The sequence below is a fragment of the Dermacentor variabilis genome, chromosome 3 (assembly GCF_050947875.1).
Source record: "Dermacentor variabilis isolate Ectoservices chromosome 3, ASM5094787v1, whole genome shotgun sequence".
NCBI classification, from domain to species: domain Eukaryota; kingdom Metazoa; phylum Arthropoda; class Arachnida; order Ixodida; family Ixodidae; genus Dermacentor; species Dermacentor variabilis.
This window is the reverse complement of record NC_134570.1, coordinates 149,262,452-149,281,467: the sequence shown is the minus strand read 5'-3', so window position 1 is coordinate 149,281,467 and position 19,016 is coordinate 149,262,452. Positions and strand designations below refer to the sequence as shown.

The 19,016-nt window shown below is 42.7% G+C and overlaps 1 non-coding gene across 1 annotated transcript; it reads left to right on the top strand.

Annotated features, from left to right (window-relative positions):
• The first annotated feature begins 8,380 nt into the window (after positions 1 to 8,380).
• Positions 8,381 to 8,506, top strand: LOC142576893 (U5 spliceosomal RNA). The gene has a single exon (XR_012827012.1). It is a non-coding gene; the product is annotated as a U5 spliceosomal RNA (small nuclear RNA).
• The last annotated feature ends 10,510 nt before the right edge of the window (positions 8,507 to 19,016 follow it).

Here is a 19,016-nt window from a genome sequence, read left to right as displayed (position 1 = left end):
CAGCACTGCTATGAATAAAGCTTGCGAGTTCTGGCAATGCAAAGTCTGCTCGATAGTGAGGAGTTTAAATGGTCACAGCACTATACAACATCTAAATTACAGGTTGTTTATAATGTCACAAGGCAACCCTTGGGCTATGACAGAAACCGTAAGGCAGGAGTTGGTCAGTTTCGACCACCTGCCCTGGAGTTCTTTAAACGCACCCAAAAGTACACTACAGGAGCGTTGTGCACTCTGCCCCCATGGGAATGAGACAGATTGCAGCTGGGAATGAAAACTGCAATGTCATGCTCAGCAGCAGAATGACCACTCACAATAAAAGAAGAAGGAAAAGCGATATGGTAAGACTTGGTAAGCTGAAATAGCTAATTAAGCACAATAAAAGATTACAATATCTGTGCGTGTCGTTTCATGGTCAGAAACAGTGACTCCAACTACACCTATAAGCTTAATTTAGCATGCGACCTTTAAAGGGACACTGTGGAACTTATTTGAGCAGTGTTATAAGATTACTCTTTCACAATACCAAAAGCGCCTCTCTTCCAGTGAGAAGACTCGAAAATGATAGACAGGTGCCGACACTGCGTCAAATTAAAATTGATGCCTTCTGCTCGGCCTAGTTATATTTTTATCAGTAAAACAGTACTACATCATATTATAAAAGAGCCAAAGACCAAACTCTAAAGGTTTCGACAACTTTTAGTGAACTCCCAACGGCAGAAATGTGACAAAATACTTTGCAATCCATAACATTGCATTGATGCACCGGCGCCGAGGTTTAGGCACAAAATTCAGCAATTAAACTTTGATCATTATTTTCTCATATAGTAACCAACCCATTACCGCGAAATCAACAGCCGTTCTTGAAAAATGCTTTGTCAATTGGAACTGAATCATTGTTTCTCTTGTCTCGTTTAGCGTTGCAAAACATAATGTACGTTTCCTAAATGCTTTCAGCCATAGTAATCATAATACGGGTGCCACACAGGTTGCTTTTGATCGCAATCGAGCCCGATCCGGGTCCAATTTTGCCATTGTGATTGACTTCGTTGGGTAGAATGGGGAAGGGAGCCAATCGTGATGGAGAAATTAAATCCGGATCTAGTTCTATTGCAGTCAAAAGTGCACCCTGTGACGCTACAGTTAATGGTGGCTTAGAACAAAGGTCTCCAAATTTGTGCCACAGTGGCCTCCTGATCGGCCAGCGTCATCGGTCCATATCCAACGACAGCCATCTTGCAGGCAGGCCCCCACCTCCGAGCAGGGCTTCATGAAACCATCTGCTGTTGCGCTTCTTCCTTGGAGCCAGGAAGAAGCGCGAACTGCAAATGTTCCAAAATCCATTTAGTGGCAGCATGGGTGCACTGCCAGGTTACTTTCAAAAATTGAGCTGCATGCAGCCAAATGAACCTCTTAAAGTAGAAGCATAAAGAATAAAAGCTAGTCAATTTCAATTAGTTACTAGTCTCTGAACAGGTCCCAAATTCAAAGCAATTTGCCCGTGAGCATGTGCCAATTTTTAGCACTGTACCTACCTTTGTATGCAAGCTTTCTCCAGAATGAAAAATAGGAAGTAGAGATGCAGGGCTAAGTTGACTAACCAACACCCAAGTTCTCTGCTTAATACACAGGCTCATCAGGCTTGCCGCAGCAGCTCACTGGAATAATAAAGTCAAAACACAGGGGCCACCACTTACATTAGCCCCCGTTCTACATCTTGGAAACGGGACACAATTCCCATGCACTGAAATACAGTATTATTTTGTATGCCCTGTGAGGCATTTTACTGTCATCACATGCCTCTTTGTACATAGTTAACACTGCAAACATGTGTGCATGTTGATGTAAATATGTGAATACTTTCTTCCCTCCTGTTTTTTTGCTGGGAATTCTAGTCCACATTTACTTATCGGCATGATGATCACCTTTGATATTTTTAATTGTTGATTTACTGCTCCTATTTTAATATGTTGCAATTTGATTTCGTTACAATTGGTGCCATTCTGAGAGTACATTTGTTATATTTTGTAGTCAGCGTCTACCATTGGTCTACCATCATACCATACTGCCTGCGTCAAATTCTTCTTCGCCATTCTATTGTAATTATGCTGTCATCATTCACTCAGGATCATGCCGCCATAGTCACGCCACTGTTGTCATCGCCTCATCGTGGGACAATTGGGATCATGCATCCCTTGTCATACTGTCGCCATCAATCATGCCATTGTGATTGCACAACCTTCATCATCCGACTCTCGTCATGCCGACATTGACACCCCATCATTGTATTCGTGATCATTGTATTAATTCATCATACAGTCTTTGTCACACCATGGCTGTCATATATCAGTTGTCATCCATTCGTTGTCATACCATTGTCGTGATGTAGTCGCAGTCGTCCCATCATCACCATTATACTTCGACAACTGATTCTCGGCATGCCGTCATCATCACACAAATCGTCGTTGTCACGTTTTACCATATCATCACTTTAGTACTGTCATTTCATTGTCATCATGCTGTTTCGATTCACAGACATCATTTCTTTCTATTGCAATGACAATGTTGTCATTCAGTCTTGATTAGGCCGCCGTTATCACACATATGGCATCATTGTCGCTGTGCCACCGTCAGATGGTCATCATGCATTAGTTAATTGTCATCATATTATGCTATCGGGGTCATGCAATTGAAGTCATTCCAGCTTTGTAATCCGGTTCTCATACCATTTTATCATGTCGTCGTGATACTGTCGACATTATACATTTGCCATCATTTCATCTCATTGTCGTCATGCCACCTTTGCTATTCCATCGACATCATTCCACTTCTCAATCGACTGATGAAAAGGCCAGTCTGCTGTTGTCACTGCGTCAGCATCGTACAGTCGTTGTCGTGCTGCCATGCTCATGAGCAACCTTGGCAAGCAATTGCCATCGCTAAGTGGGACGATACCGGAGTATGTCGCATATGTAGCCAAAGCAACGGATGTCTCAGAATGACTACTGCAAATGTTAAATGAATATGTCACTTCAGAAAGGCAGTGTGTCACTATACATTGCTCGAATGCTAATTGCATTACCATCGACAGCCATCATGACATTAATTCTGCCACAGTTGATTTCATTTTTTATTGTCCGGCCATCGACATCGCCACTGCACGGTTGTCAATCTGGCCCTATGGACAAAAAGTTTCAACACTCCTCATGCATGCATGGTTTAAAGCATAGATTAGGAGCTGGTAAGTATGCATGTGCAACATAGTTTTTATTTACGGTGGTTAAGAGGCGCATAACTGATCTGGATCGCATTTAGTTACTTGCGACGTGATATGGTACATTAGTGTTCATTAGGTACGCATGTCTTTAAAATATAAGGAATGGTGTTTATTTCAATAGACGGTTAAAGCGTACGTACATTGCGTGCCAGCATATTGTTAGGGTGCATTTGGACAGGACCATGCACGCAAGAGGGAGACGAAGAGGAAGTGGAAGACTGTCTACTGGAGTCTACTGGTCACACGTGTAATATACGCTATAGGAAGGGATGAACAAGCAATACGTTTCCTTAGATGGGGTGGCAGGGGCTCACTTCACCCTCGCTTATTTTTACAGCAGAGCTGTACATGGTTAGCCTCCCATACATTTTTCAGTGTCTGTGCCTCAAAGCCCCCACGCCCTTTATGAGGAGGCAAACCAAACCACTAAGACATGTGCCGACACCTGGCGTAGCAAGAGGAAAGCTAAGAAACCACCTATACAATAATTACTAGAGGGAACTCTAGCACTAGTGTCTATGGGAGCTGCAATTGGGGCGGTTCAGCCAGCATGGGAATTATGGGCGAGTACATGGATTTGCATGAACTTCGTCCTTCTGGCTTTAAACGTCTCTTTGACTTTGTAAATTCCTTGTTTTCACCAGCATACTGTGTAATAAAAATTAAATAAACAATATTAAGATCGCGCACCGGCACAATTCGAATACAGGACCTCTAACACAGAAGCCTGACATTCAAACCGTTACGCCACGGATGCATTCTTTTTTTCTTGGTATTTATTATAGTAGCATGCAACCCGATAAAGCATTCACCAGTTGCGCACAGTCATATAATGGAAGGCACAATGACAGTCACACACAGAAAAGGCTGCGTTCTTGTTTTCGGTGTAAATGTTGGTTCCACTTTAGAAGGGTGGTAAGGATAGGCACCCCACCCAAAATGGGGCACCAGTCTGGTTGAATATGTATCAAGTCCATCATAAACATGCACAGTCATCTGGATGAAACGCACCCTTGTAGGTACAACCATTTCAGTGTTTCAGTCCATCATTCTCGTTTTGTGCATTCCCATGAGAAAGTGTGCATTCCCATGAGAAAAAACATGCCGAAAGGTCCATTAACATCAGAGGTTGGCAGCAGATATCGCACAGATGGGAGTTTATTTCAAAGTCTATCTTTAAAGTCTGTTGGAGGACATCCCAAAATTAGATAGTGTCGTTGCAGCAAATAAAACTATGTTCAATTATCTCTGGCACATCACAAAGGCAACACTTAACCAAAGAGACAAAGATACCCTTTTTCTGTAGCCATGTTTTTACTGGTATAGTTTCACTATGAAGTTTATAAAAGAATGTTTTGCAGCATGGGGATATATACATTTTATGAACTCGCTTTAGCATAATGTAGCCTGGCCATTTATTGTATAGTGATCGGTAAAATGGAGGCAGAAATAGCATGGACAGTAAATCTTTGTATAACATTTTACGCAACAGAGAGTACAAGTATTCAGTGGAAACCGAACAGTCGGGAAACGAACCACCAAGTAGCAAGAGCTACTGCATGGTTGCATGAACCACCCGAAGCATAAACACAAAGAAAAATTTGAAGAAACAACTAAATCAGTTAAAGCATTAACAAGTGCGACTTGCATGAATGACAGAATTATTGGATGTGGAGTATCGCAACAAAAGAATGAGACACTGTCTGCCGAACATAAACATGTACTAAGCCCAGCCCACGTTGACTAACGGGCCTAAAAATATTGTCTCACCTCATGGGCCCAAAAGTGGGAGACCATACAAAGGTTTGCAAGATTCAGTGAAAGCGTTGGATGTAGAGCCTGGCACAATGAATAACTTGAAATACATACAACATTCTTGTTCCCAAAAACTTATTGCAGGCTTTGGTTTTCCAAAAGTACAAAGTCAGTCTGGACAGAATGTCTGGGCACAACTTTGCAGGGCCGAAACCCACTATTTTCTATAGTGTGTGCTTAATTTATATGTGTCTAGCAGAACACCAAGATACTTCGGCGGACATCAGTCCACTTAATGCCTGCTAACTGTTCTGGTGTATAGCACGAGGAGCCAACCATAAGCCTAAACTTTTCGACGAGTTCATTCGTGCTTCTGATGCGCCTTCAGATTCCTCTATTGCCAATACTTTTAAACACTAGGCTTATCCGTGCAGAAGAATGCTAGATCATCTGCACAGACTAAGATCGTCACATTCATTACCCAATATATTGAAGCCATGGATGTAACCAGGCTGAAATACGCTTAAGCATAGCAGTTCCAGGTAAAGGGTGAATAGTAGTGGGGACATCGGGCATCCTTGTTTTACTGAAGAGCAAATAGAAACGGGTTCAGAGAGATGGCCATTAATGACGAAACGAGTAGAACAACAGGTGTAGCAAAGCCTTTAAGCACAACAGAGCCAACACTGGCATGATCCAGAAGAGAAAATAAATAGGAGTGACTGATATGATCAAGTTTTAGTAAGGTCTACCTGGAGCATTGCAAGCTGCTCAGTGGGGCTTTTCCCTTCAGCGTCTGCAGAATACTCCACGAACACACACAATTGCTACCAATAGCTGCTCAACCTGTTGAGGTGCCCAAATTGAAATGCATCAACATCAATGCGTGACAGTATTGAAGAAGTATATGGGTGATATGCATGTTGGTTTAAATGGATCAGCCCCTAATTCCACACGTCTGACGGGTACCAATGAGAATTGACATTGCAAATTGCAATCTGCTATATAAAACTTGCAAAAATATTATAATCCACGTTTGACAATGTGATCGATGCAGAATGCGGTTTCTCCTTATGTGAACTTTTGGGAATTAAAACTGTGTGAGCCTTGCAAAAAGATTGCGCAAAGGGTGTCCACCTCTATACTTGTAGTAAAAATGGCCAATTGGTGAGAGATCTGTAACTAATTTCCGACCACAGTAGGCACGCTGGAAGCTTGACTCTGAGCTCCTAAGTGATCAGGAATTTATTAATAACATGCATATGGCCTTAACAACTTCTCTATCTACTGACATGCCATTATTTGCTGCTTGGGAACTCTTTAAGCAAGAGGTTTGTACAGTGGCTGTAGAAAAGCGTTCTACAGAAAAAATGAAGAAAGAATGCGTGTTAACAGCTTATGTAGCCTTTATCAGATGGAATGAGAAATGAACGGCACTTACATTGATGACATAGAAAACCTTAAATGTGAGTTACGAAAGTATCATTCACTGCGTTACATAGGTGCGAGTCCGACCTCGAAATAGGCGTGCTCTGCACCTTGAGCAGCCAACACGACAAACTCATCTTGATGAGCGACATCGCGCTATATTGAAACTAATTCAAATATACTCCTCAGGTAGTCTACACCAAAAACGAATGACAGTTTCTCAGTTCGAAACTTACTGCAGTGTGTTGTTTAGTGCCCCGCCTGACGATCATGATACAAAAGCCTTAGAGAGTTTTGTGTCTCTTGTAAAACCGTTACAGGATGATGAATATACATTCATCAGTGGTACCCTTACGATCCAAGAGCTAGCTATCTACCAGCTGCCTTTAACGATAACACACCTCCCTGATGGACATTCAAGTGAATTTTACAAAGCTTTTAAAGCAACTATCAGATCCATATGGGACGCCACGGACGTGCGGATCGACATGTGGCATAGAACGTCTTCACGAATTTCTTCCGGGCAAGCCAGCATCTTGAGATGCTTGACGCACTTCAATTTGGACACGGAGACAGGTTGAGAGGCTATTAGTAGCGATTGTGCATGTTCTCAGAGTATTCTGCGGACGCGGAGGGGAAGAGCCCCAAAATAAGTAAACTTTTACATTCAGCGGTGTGCTTTGTCTATTCTACAGCTCCACTGGTAGCCCACATTTATGGAGTGGAATAGATGCGATTTTCTTTTGTTTTACCGAGCATGATTTTTAGGGAATATATTGACCCCCCGCATAGACGAGCTTGTGGAACCCACATTACGTCATGAAAACTGAACTTTTGTGCAGCTGCTGCTGAAACACGAATTCCGCTGCCCTTCCTGCGCCCGTAAGATGAGCTTCCGTTTGCAGGCAGCGCACGGCGCATCATACGCATATGTTGGCGGCGGAGCCGATTAGCGTACATGCAACTGAACTGGCCAGAGTAGCGGCTCAGAAAACATGCTTGGCCGACGTGACCCGAAGGCACACATTTTTGGAGAACTTTGAGCTCATTGGGAGTAAGCCTTTACCAAATATTTTGACGAGAAACCAAGCGACACGTACGCGTTGCTTGCCAGCAACGCTACAATCTTAAAAAAAAAAAACACCCTTTGGGACTTATTTTGTCCCAACGATAATCGTCGTCTGTAAGCCCGCGTTTCCTTTCTTGAACGCCGCGAGCTCGGCACTTCCGAGTCACGAACGGCTTGCGCGTTATCTCTGACACAGCCCGCCGATGTCCGAGCATTCTCGGCAGCAAAGTAGCGAGAGCCGAGTTGTCAACAAAGGAAACGCATGGGAAACGCAACAACCGCAGATGACGATTATCGTTGTGGGACAAACGGCTGCACCTGAAAGGGTGCACCCATTTTAAGCCCTATTTGTCAAAACAAAACTGGTACCAAAAGCGTGTGCGATTCTATGTACACTTGGAAAAACATTATTATTATTGTAGAAATCGTACACTACACTAGAAATATATATAGTGCACCAAAAAGAACACACAGAAAATTCAACCACACGGCAGCAACAGCACAGCCCACAGAACAATTACAAAAAACCCATCAACCACCCCGCGCATGCGTTCACAACTTCGATGATTAACAACAGATGGCGACCGCAGCGCATAAAAATGGGAGTCGTTCAGTGCCACGAATCCAAGCAATTTTTAACAATGTTATTAGTCTTTACGCATGAATACGGCAACAAGTAAAATTTCTCAATTAAAAAGTACATGAAGAAAAGGGCAGTCAAAAACGCACTTGATAAATAATAACAAGAGTTGAGGTTTAAGCATGCAAATTTGAGAAAAGCTTGAAAGTCCACCTGGCCAAGTAAGTGACACCATTTAGGAGACCAGCCTCGGAAAGCATCGGTATCTTCGTCGCTCAGGTCTCTCCTCAAATCCACGTATTAATCTTTCGCCTTTTACTAAAGATTACCGTGGGGAGGGACACTCCAATGAGCCTATAGGCCAATTTTTGAGAGGCCTTGCCCGTTTGGGCAGGGCCTACCATTGCAATCAAAAGAAAGACTTACGTTGTTGATTGACGCAGATATCGACGAGCAAGCGTATCTAGTGTTATCGCAGTGGCCGACCGAGCGTAGGTACCCTTCATGTGCCTCATCCCGCAAGAATAGCGTTAAGGCCCAACCACACGCGGTGAATCGTGCCTGGCTGCGCGTCACGCGTCTGCGAGGCCGTACGCGCCTGTCCTACGCGTCTAGAGAGGGCAGACGCGCAGGAAACGCGCGCGTCAAGGAGGTCTTGATCTTGGGCGTCTTTTTGAGCGTACGCGACGGAAGTGGCAGCTTGTGCACCGACGTCACGTGGGCCGCATGTACATTTCCGGCGGTTCGGAAAGATTGTTGAAGTTTCAGAATCGTGCGGAGACGCCGGGAGTCGCTGCTGGTTTCGTGTCGATAGAGCACAGAGGCTATGGAGGCGATCAACAACGAAGCGCTGATCGCCTGCGTTGAGGCTCGACCTGCGCTTTGGTAGCAGGCGAAATACAAGCGCCACTAGAACAAGCACTTGACGAGGTGGTCGTGGATCGTCATGCCCAACGCTGCCGAACAGGTGAGTGCTCGGAATTTTATACGGGCGTCACAGCGGAGCAGTTTCAATCGCGATCGAGCCCGATCGGGGTCGGATTTTGTGATCACGATTGCCTGTACCGCGCAATGTGCGTAGAACCGATCGTGATCGAGAAATTTGATCGCGCTCGATCGCCATCGAAAGCCTAGCTGTGTGGCACTGGTATAAGCTGCCTCTCTCATCAGCCGACTCGCAGATGTCGAAAACGCGTTTCATCTGTGCAGATGACGTTATCACAGCGCTGCAGAAGTGATGGAAGTCCCTGGGGAATACATTTCGGCGCCTGGGAAGACGTTTCAGAAAGAAAAGAGCCGCGCCGTGCCAGTCGACGTTTACGACGACGTCACCTGGCTGTTTTTCGACCAGATGATGTTTCTGCGCTACACAATGGAGTGTAGACCGTAAGTGATCTTGAAGTTTCCACCTTAGCCGGCGTGTTAAAAATGAAACACGGGATTTTAGTGCTTTCCCTTTATCACGTTGACCGGCGATGCCGTATGTTTGTATTATAGCTGGAAATGCACCGCACTTATGGGAATAGACTCAAAATTGTGCTTACACAAGCAAGTCGACGCACAGTATGCATTATATTCAGCTTTGTCTAATTGGCGATAAAATATTTGTGCTGCATCGCCGCTCCGATTATTGCATATTTCGTTAAATGTGATCCGGTAAGGGGACATACAAGCAGTACAAGAATAGCTTTGTATATTTATTTAGGTGCCCACAAAGCCAGTTTGGCTTTGCAGTGGGGAGCAGAGAAAGCAGAAATACAGGTACAAAATAGCAAGTAAAATAGCACTTAAAAACCTAACAATAAAGCATAAGACAGAATTACAGAGAATATCGCATAGAAATTAGCAGGATGAATAAAAAGAAAAGGGCTTGCATGATGCACACACAAAAACAAAACACAAAACATGCAAGTAGTTTTTTTTTTATTCTGTGCACTGATCCTAGAAGGCAGCGTGCAAGTCAATGGCCAGTATTTAACTGAGTATTGAATGTTGCTATATTCATGTGTACCTTGGGCACTTCAATGCACAGTTTTAATTTTGCATTTTGTTGCTTGCCAGCAGTGTGCAAATCGGTGCTTCATCACAGACCCTCAAATATTACCTAGCTTGCTTAGGGATACATTCAGTGTCATCATGCTGTAGGAATAAATGCGCCATAGTATTGACGACATTGTCAGCTGTGTAATTGATAATTCTTTTTGGGTCTGCTCAGCAGTGTCCTTACCTAATTATGAGCCTGCGGTTATTCTGCAGATCCCAGGTGCTGTGGTTACTGGTTTAAGCGAAGCTTTCACGATGTTTGTAGAGAACGCTGTTCCTGCTTAGCAAAATTTTGAAGGAAGGACTAGATGATCCAGTTTAACACATTCGCACCGTGCAAAAAATGATTATTGAAATTTTACATGCTAAAACTACGATCTAGTTACATTATTTTAATTGGTATTTGCATTACGTCCAGTACTGGTCACTCGTGCAACACAGTAGCCAGTAGTCAGCTGGGATGACAATGGTTCAACGACTACATTAATATCAGTATGAGGCGAGCTATTTGGCAAGACAGTAGGAGCAGCGGTAGGAAAGTCCAGAGAAGAGGCAAAAAAAAGCTTGGCTGTAAGAAACCTTCTGGAAGGGTTTGCTCGCTAAGGTCAGCTTTGCTGGGCCAAAACACCCTTTACAAGGCAGATGGCAAGAAGACAAACATTATTAGACGTAACTTCCTAAATACAAACAACAAATGCACTGACTACTACGTACACAGCTACACAATATGTTTAGACGTACATTCAGTTAAGAAAAACAGTTTAGAATGAGATGAAGTTTACAAACAAGTGAAAGGAAAACAAAGTTACAAGCCAAGAACGTTTCAAGTAGAAAAACTAGAACAGGAGAGAGCCTTATACTAAAGCAAGACCTAACAGTACTACTACTCTATGTTTAGAGAGTGCAAGCATAGGTCCTTCAACATGAAATTTATTAAGTGGTTTTACTGAGTAAATGTAGTGGAATGCTTTCTGCTAATTATTTCAAAAGTGAAACATTCCAAATATCATGCACTGTTTTGAGTAGAAGTAATCACTAGGCTTTAGGCATGCAGATCCCGTAAGAACTGCTTAAATGCATCACAAGCAAAAACAGAAAAAGGTACAAAAGCTACACTTACGCGCATGCAGAAACTGTTCATTCTGGTTGTGTAGGCAAGCCACTTTTGTCCCTACAAAACTGATTCAGAGCTTCAGTGTACTCTAATAAAATCACACACTAAAACAAATGTGGACGGATTTGAGCCTTCATATATTTTTGCATCCAGACTGGCACATTATTTACACATTGACAGTATGTGCAACCCTTATTACGCTCACATGCAGGATGTCCGCCAACCTTCCACCAGTGCCCCCATCGAGTGAGGAGGGAAGTGCTGCAGACATCTTAACAAAAAATGTGCCAGTTTTCCGATCTGACAACACTTGAAGTGCCATCACCGTCAAGTGAAGAGTCACAAGCGCCAGCATCGACTCTGTCTTCGGCGTCGCATGAGTCTGTGGAGTCTCAGGACATTTTGGAATCTCTTGAATCACCCATGTTTCAAGAAGTTCTGGTTCCTGAGGATTCTGAGGCACACCACAGCAGTCCGCAGTCAGAAGCATCGCTGGCTTCAGCAGGCAGTCGTAAGCTGGATACGTTAGGAAGCATTGCTTCTGAAGCAAAGTCAAGGGGGAGGAAAAGGAAAAAGAAAGATTAGAGTCAGTTAATATTGGAGGAATTAGGCAATTTTTCAAGTGCAATCAAAAGATGCAAACCACAGGACGACCTCGAACTTTTGCCGTCTCTCTGCTCAAACACATTAGAGAGGTCAGTGAGGATACGCATTTTTACTTGAAAATTAAATTGATGCAAGTAGGAGAGTAATTCAAAGATTAATGTTTTTTAATGTATACTTTTTGTATAATAAAGCCAAGAGACAATGAAACAAAAGGAAATCGTTGATGAATTTATTTACTTTATATCGAAATGGAAAAATAAGGAGGGAAATGAAAGTATATAAAAAGGTAGCTTCCCACTAATGGGAGATGAAGCCACAACCATTGCATTATGCTTGCATTGCTTTACCAGTAGAGCTGCAGCAATGGCTATCCCTCTGCAAACTTTCTTGGGCCTGAATGTGCATGTACTAGATAGTGTTAGCCCTGGTAGCCCTGGTAGTGTTAGCCAACGCTACTCGTGCAAGAACACTCCAAGAGGCCAATCTAGTACACATAAACATTCTATGAAATTGATGGTGGAATAGCCTCCAGCTCAATTGGTTTTGGTTTTAGCTCCCAGCAGTGGCAAGTTATATTTTGTCCACTTTCATTTCCGTTCTCCTTGTGATGTTGACATTACAAATAAAATGACAGTTATTTTCCTTTATGCTTTATATACGTTTCCTTGTCTGTTGTTGTCATGTCAAAGCCCCTCAGCTCTTCCTTTTTGTTCATTTTACATTGTGTTGTATCCATATTTTTTTGCGGTATTCAAGAATTTCATAAAGTTGATATCTGTGGGCCTGGTTGGCTGGCCATTGCTGCTGTAGAGATGTGTGAACATGTTTTAGCAACACACCTACGAAAAAAGAAGCACTGACTTGCAACTAAAGGTTTGTTGTTGTAAGACAGATGTTTATCGCTTTCATCTGTGTTTACTCATTCAGCCTGTCTTGCAGCAATGAACCTTTTTGAGTTCACCACCTGTGCATGTAGAGTTTGTGCATGCATGTAGAGATGCCTGTACATGCCTGTAAATAAAAAGAAATGTAATGAACCTTCAACCAGACCCCATAGAAAAGTTCGGTTATATGCTGCAAGTTGTAAAGCCTGTCGGGGCGTTCTAGCAGCGCGAGCATTTTTCAAATTGTTTTATTATTATTAGAAGAGGTAGCAGAAAGGGAAAAGTCTTGCCACCACATAGCCAGGAGGCGAGGTTCACTGCCAACATAGACAACCTCTACCTCTCCCACAACTATCATCCACAAGCCACATTCCTTGCATTTTTTTTCTTTGTGTTCCGTGGCTCAGTTCCAGAGTTGGTTTTGCATGTTCTGCATTGGATGTTTGGCCAAAGTCTTTGTACGTAATCAGTGACATTGAAGGCAGTGTGTAAATGAGACATTTATACGTATGACCCTGCTTCACTGGCAGGAAGCAGGGCTACCTGACGGGAGCCGTGAACAGCATGTGAACTTTAAAAAATTTCTTAAACTGAAAAAAAATGTAAGAAATTTCTGCTGCTGTCATGCTGTGCAGCAGTTTAATAATTTGCAGACACGATCGTCACAATACCACTTACACACCATTGCTGAGTCTAGCCGCCTCAATCCCCACACAGTAAGTCAAGGCAACGTCTTTTATGTCTTACCGGGATGCCAAGTAGCTTGAATGCAAGTTGAAAAAAAATTAGTATACATGTCTCAATTGTTTGAATACTAATTATGATGACATGATTTTTCTTCACAATGATCTACATGGCTGTGGGGGCCCTTTTCGGGTGACATACGATCAAAATTCATTTGTGTAGGTTAGCTACCACCTTTGTTTAATACTACATGTGCAAGCATACCTCAGCGCATGTTTTAAAGGTTGCGTAAGGTCAAAAGCACTGAGGTAGCTTTTGTGCGATGCCAGTCGATGGCAGTTTTTTTTAGAGTTAGCCGTAACTGTTACACTGGTGATGCAGTAAGTGGAAACTTTCAGTCTCTGTGATCATGCGATCATTTTTTTCTTGTATTTCTTTTCACGCGCGTTGTCAGTAACATCATTACTATTTCTCGTTTTGTATCAGCATTTCGTGTTCCATTTTTCTTATTTGTTTATGAGTTAATAAATAGTTAGTTGTGCATAATTCTGTATTCTGTGGAAAGAGAGAAATAAAGATGATTATTAATATAATATTATTATTATTATTATGTATTAGTATTTTTTATGCACGCTCATTGTCAGTCGTTTCCTTCTTTCTTTTGTTTTGCTTCAATGTTTTGTGACTCCTTCCTGATTTGGCTTCCAAAAGGCGGCGGGCAGTAATATGTAAATAAAATAAAATAAATGATACATTAAATGACAAAGAAACGGTGTTCTGTATTCCTCCAATCGCACATTATTACTCTAGGGGCAACTGTCCTTTACCAACCTCAATGCTACAACAAGTCGTTCTCCAGGCTCCAGGGGTTTCTTGAATGTGGTGCTGCCGTGTGAGGTCCTCTGCTAAAAAGCTCAATAGCTTGTCCAAGAGCTGCGGCGCCTTGCGAAAGAACTTGTAGAAAAATCCGTGGTCATCCTGACGTGTCCGTTGCATCTGTAAAAAATGGTGCATTATTGCCTGGCAGCAAGACCATGCCCTGCCCACATACACGCGCAGGCATCAGGAGCTGTACTGTACACACACGTATAGCCACTAGCCATCATTAATTTTACCCCCTGCTTTGTTTATGTGCTTGGCTACAAACAGTGGTTCGGCAAAACAGGAGTGCCAGTCAACGGTATATTAAAGTCGTGCAGCCACTGCCAAGCAACTTCCGAAATTAGTCGCACAGAATTTTAACCTGCCCCCCAGGTCACAATTTAATTACATTACACTTCATATTCTACAGTCACACTTCTGAGAGACAGAAAATATAGGAAATCGTATCTCGTCCACAAGCGTCATATAAGACAACCAACACGTGTAAAAAGGTGTCCTTGAATCTATGTGCTATACTAATGGCACAAATATAACTAGCAGTCCTTAGCTTTTTGTAGCTCAACTGGAACCAGTTGGTTTCCACTCAGCCTCCAACTGGAACCAGTTGGTTACCACTTTGCCTCCAACTGGGACCAGTTGATTACCAGATGAAACCACTTAATGCCAGTTGTAACCACTTGAGATCCCAGTTCAGGATTTTCACTAGGGAGGGGTGTGCTAATACCGAAAAGTGGATTTGGAATCAAATCAAATGAAGAAAAAATAATCTGGATATCAAATAAAATATCGAATAGCAGAAAATGTATTACAAAACTTAATCCTTACAAATTTCGTGCAAGAGCGTGCTACACAAGCTCTGTGTAAACAGTATGGTCTACTGTTAATAATGAAGGGAGCTCCAAATGAGTATTACAGATTGTCTGTTAAATAGAATAAAGCGCTTCTTCCCCTCTGAAGCTGAACAGTTAATGACCGTATGTCGTACGGCATACACGGGTTAGACAGACGGCGGTTGAAACGTCGTGAGGCGTCGTCACCACGTATCCAACATACTATCTGTATGCTTCCGGCGGCTAATCAGCCCGATCTTCGCCTATGCTTTCGCGCTTTCCGAACTACACCCTGCTCTTGTCGTTCCCCCTGTTCGCGTACGTCACGTTATCGTTTCGATCGGTGCTGTCAACCTGGACGAACCTTGCACCGACGACGCGATGCTGTTCTGCGAATTGGGCGTTCGCGCGCTGCGAGTACGATCCCCGCATTACTATTTTAACCCTTTCACTTATGCGCGCACTTAAAAACGCTGATAAGTAATTGCTGTCCTAACGAAGATAAGTCCCCATGTCCAAACACTGGCTCCTAGTCCTACCACTGTAGATCATCGAAAGGAAAGAAGTTACTCACAGCCGTAAAGTCCTTTTTCTCAGTTGAAAGACTGGCCGGACCCACCAACGTCGCCGCAGAGGCCGCAGACGCTTTCTGCGCTCCCGCCGCCTTTGCAAGAGCAGCAGCAGCAAAAGTCTCTTTCTCATGTGGTACATTGCGGGGAGAGAACGCTGATGCCGGCGAAGCAAGCGGCTAAGCAAGAGCTCGGCAGCAACGTCGTGCGTGGTCGCGCGCAGATGGCAGCTGCAGTTGTGAGCAAGCAGACGCTATCGCGCGTGATGTTGATAATTGATGTAGCTTTTCTTGCCATAAGGATGTATAGATATGAACAGCGTGCATTTCTCAACTTAAAAACAATGTACTAGCTCTAACATTGATAAATTAAATAAAAATGGCTAGCCATAATGAAATTAAAGATAAACTTTTCTCAAAGCCAAAGACGACCGTTTCCGCCATCGCTGGGCTGCTGGTCTGTCAGCCCTGTGCTACGCGCAGCGAAACGCGCACGTGTGCGCGTATCGTGTGGCTGGACACCCTTCCCTTCGTCACCCGCGTACGCGCACGCAGACGCGTACGCTTACTTGTACGCGTAGCGAGACGCGTATCCCTGGCTGCGTGTGGTTGGGCCTTTATTGTCAGAAAAGTGTAACGTGCACCTGCGCGCGCCGTTGTCGATGCACAGATCCGCAACAGCGTGGCGTATAGACGTAAACTGTTCAAAAGAACAATAATAATTTCGGAGAAAACGTTTTAAACAGAAGCAACTCGCGACCCGATACCTCAACTACTCAGAAGATCACATCCTGTGGCATATTAAGCTGCGCAGACTGGCCCTTGCGGTGAGTTGATTGCAGACTATTCATCCGTTATTGTTCCTATTGAGAAACACTGAATTCGGTACAGAGTAATATACTGAGTAAGATAGACTACGTCCGGCTGCGTGAAATATTAGAACGAACAGATATCATTACGGCATATGATAAACACGTTGATACCGAGTACAGGAAATTTCTAGATATACTTAAATGTGCCGTTGAACGGCGGTCTTTGCCGACCCATAAAGATACAGCTACCCAAAGTGTCCTTGGATGAATACTGAAATATTAACTTTGTAAACAGATAAGGATAAATGGTACCACAAATGGTTACAGTTCAGATCAAACGAATATTACATTACTCAATTTAAACGCTATCTAAAACTATCTATGTTTCCTATGAGGAAAAGCAAAAAAACAATGTGATTCATCTCTCATGAAGCAGGCACATGTAAATAAAAAAAAACAATGGGACACGCTAAACTACAGAATGGGCGTAGGATCGAACATCTCTACTTTCTATGAAACAGTTGACGAAGGTACAGTTGAATCATTTGGTACCTATTTTGCCTCCGTAGGGCCTATGGTACATGCACAAGTACATGCTGATGTTCTTTCAGTGAAAATGGCAGAGCGTGACAACAACACTTTTGCATTGCCTCACATAGAAATTGAAGAATTAGTTACAACAGTAAAAATCCCTTCAGTCGCTAAGGCGGCAGAACCAGATGCACTACCTGTTAGGCTGATAAAAAACAACTTTTATATGTTGGGAATCCATCTACTGCATATCTTAAATCATACGTTGGAAAATGAAGTGTATCCTGATGAACTGCAGGTGAAGACGGTCATACCTATCTTTAAGAGTGGTGAGCGATCCGACATAGAAAAATACAGGCTGATACCGCTGCTAAATGCAATCAATAGTTTTTGTAAAGACACTTTGTAAGCGTATACAGCATTTTTAAAAGAAATGTAACATCATCTATCCTAACCAGCATGGCTTCAGGCCCCAAAGATCAACGTCTTCCGCAATTCCTGTTCTAACACAACTCATAAATACTGCACTGCATAATAAACCAGCTATAGTAATTTACTTAGATGTATCCAAAGCTTTCGATGCGGTACATCAGACAATACTGCAACAGAAATTGGAAACTTAGGGTCTGAAATGAAAGATTTGTAATCTAAAAAAACGTTCTTTTTCAAATAGGAAACAATATGTTGCTGTAAACAATCTAACCTCTCTACCACAAAACACTATTTTCTGTGTTCTGCACGGTTCCTTGCTGGGCCTCTGTTTCTTTACAATAACGATCTTCCGTCAGGTCTGAAGGATTCTGAAGCTATTATGTATATCGATGACACAGCATTACTTTTCACAGGCGATAACTTAGAGGAACTGAATTGTAAATTTAATGAAGAACTTAGCGAAGTATCACAATGGTACATAAGTAATGAGCTGACTCTTTATAACCAGAAAATAAAGTACACCGTGCTTCACTCGCGAATAATATAAATTATCACCACGTTGCATCAATGATTACCAAAACAAGAATGTCCTCAGCGTGTCGCAATGCAAGTAATATCTTGGTGCTGTGCTTGAGTCTGATATGCACTGGAAGCAACAAATTATTTATGTCTGCTCCAAATTAACTCATGGCTGTCATGTATTACAAAGGGCTAGAGAGTGCTTTGGACTTTCGATTTCACGCGTTCTGTATTTCTCATTTGCGCTCAGCGATTTATGCTATTGCCTGTAAACGAGGGGCGAGACATACAAAACATATTGAGACCATGTTTGTCGCCTTCAATAACGTGCTATTCGTATAATAAATTATTGAAGAAGTACTCACTCCTGTATGTCACTTTTGAACAGCTACGCATGTTACCCGTATCAATTTATTTAAATTGAAGATAGCCGAAGTAGTAAATACAATAAATAAGGTCAAACAACGAGCTGCCCCTAACTATGTTCAGATTATCAATGAAAAAACAAGAGCCGCTACAAACAGTCTGTTTACCTTGCCGCCTTCTCATAATACATACAGCCATAGACCTGTACAACGTAAAGGAGCCAACGTGTGTCATGAAGTTCCAAACGAAGTAATGAATACCAATGACATTTTGGCATCGTTAAAACATCTTTCCCTCATTACTACGAAACTATTGGAATGAAGAAGCGTGTAAATAAATTTACAAAAAAGAAAGGAACCAGCTTGTTTTTCTTTTTGATGCCCTGTCAGTGCTTTGGACATTCTTTGGACTTTGGACTCTCTGCTTTGGTCGAATATGCCACAAAGTTATATACTGAAGCTTGCCAATTTTCTTGCGTGTTACTGAAGTGTTTTGTGATTGAGCCCATTCACGAAAAAGTCGGCCAATATTATAGTACTTGTTTAGCGTGCGGACCCATCACTAGCCTTGAAGGCTATGGGTGGGACCAACTGCGTGTGTACTGGATTTTAGAACTAATAATAAAAAGTATCCGGT